Source organism: Theobroma umbraticum, unplaced genomic scaffold, assembly GCF_002168275.2.
Source record: "Theobroma umbraticum cultivar Fairchild unplaced genomic scaffold, ASM216827v3 scaffold_56.0, whole genome shotgun sequence".
Taxonomy (NCBI): domain Eukaryota; kingdom Viridiplantae; phylum Streptophyta; class Magnoliopsida; order Malvales; family Malvaceae; genus Theobroma; species Theobroma umbraticum.
The window spans coordinates 6,931,100-6,932,834 of NW_018397256.1; positions in this window are offsets into that span (position 1 = coordinate 6,931,100).

Below are 1,735 nucleotides of genomic sequence, written 5' to 3' on the forward strand. Positions count from 1 at the left end.
CATTCAAGGGCTGGCGTCGTTTCACTTTGTTTGTCAGAGAACGATGATGATGATGAGGTTAAGCTTGGTTCTGATTATAGGAATGTTGAGTTCTTGATCACTACAGGGCCTGGCCCCTGCCCTCAGCTGGACAATAACAACATTGTTTTTGGGACAGTGCTTGAAGGTAAGGTTTCGGTATGTCTGTTATATGTCAGCAGTGCTTAAATTTAGATTTTATGTGTAGTTTTGTAGATGCTTTTGATTACGTTTGATTTAGTTAATGAAGTTTCTTTCGGGGGGATAAAGTAGTGAAATTCAGTTAATTAGTAGTAGGTGATATGCGCAGTTGTATGTTTTATTTCTTCAAAGGAGGTTAGTCTGATGGGTTTTGTAATGTTCAATTTGGGTACTTTATGAATAGAGTTTGTAGGAAAGAATGGCATTGCACAAATTCAAATTTCTTTATATCTCTAAAATATGTGATTAATTGCGATGGTAAGTGGTGATTGTAGCTGTTCCTAGTTGGTGGAGAGACTAGCTAGAGAACTGGTTACTGATGTTTTGTAGTTTCTTACAGTCTTCTTTCTTGAAATTTTCCATAAAAACCTGAAGGTAGTTCTTTTCTAATGATTCCTCAAAAGCAAACAACTTCCTTATAAACACTCTGTTTGTTAAAATTGGAATCACACTGTTGCTAGAAGTAGGACTTTGGAACGCAGTTGTTGGACAATATTAATTCTGGAACTTTATTATATATTTTTGAAATGGTCTTATGAGGAGGGTTGTTTCTTATAATTTTCTCCATTATATACATATAGTTCTTATTTTTGGAGTGTCTTTGGTCTTGTCTAATTCCCCCACCATTATAAGCTTTGTGAGAATCAAGGCATAATAAATCCATTGGATGGCATCTCTCAGTAATTGAATTGAACAAGTATATCTGAATCATGTTTTGGTAAATTTGCTCAAGTTTAGCATATGTTACTCTCTAGGGTTGAATGTAACAACATAGCAATACACCAGGGGCTTTGGGTTCATTGCAGTGATTTTTGTTACCTAATTTGGATTCATTAAGCTTAAGTGCCACATTGTTAGTAGAGCACATGTGTCTCTAATCGTGTTAAGGAAAAGGTTAACCTTATCTGACTTCAAATGCCCTTGCTCTTTACTTTTGTCCTCTTTGAAGGCTTGTTCTTAATTCGAAATCCATCTACACCAGCAAAATCGAGATCTTTCAAATGCTGTGACTTCTTCCAATGGAAATGCTTTCTGTTCCATTAATTAGATCTTGAAGGTTGCTGCTATAGTGAAAATGAATGAGTAACCTTAAGACATCTTTCCACTGTTAGAGGAGAATCACAAAATCTCTCCACAGTTATTGAACATAAACGAGTTTAGATCCTTGAACATTATGTCTTGTTGCTTTGATGCATATTGCATTCTAATGACTTGTGTCTGTTCTGGTTTGCCTTTCTGGTGGAACGCATACCATTTGTAGCATGTGGTTCTGCATGCATGCTGATGCAAATGCGCCACACTTGTGTAGATATTACCAATGCTCAAACTCTGATATTACTGTCAAAATGATAGGTATCTGTAGTGCGGGTATGAACCTCTAGAAGTGTTTGTCCTTTTGAAAACTGAAGAATTCTATAAGACATTTTGATATGCAGGAACTGGAAATTGTTGCTATCTATATATTCCCTTTCCCTCTTCATTGCCCTTGTGCGTTTTACACACATTGTCTAGATTT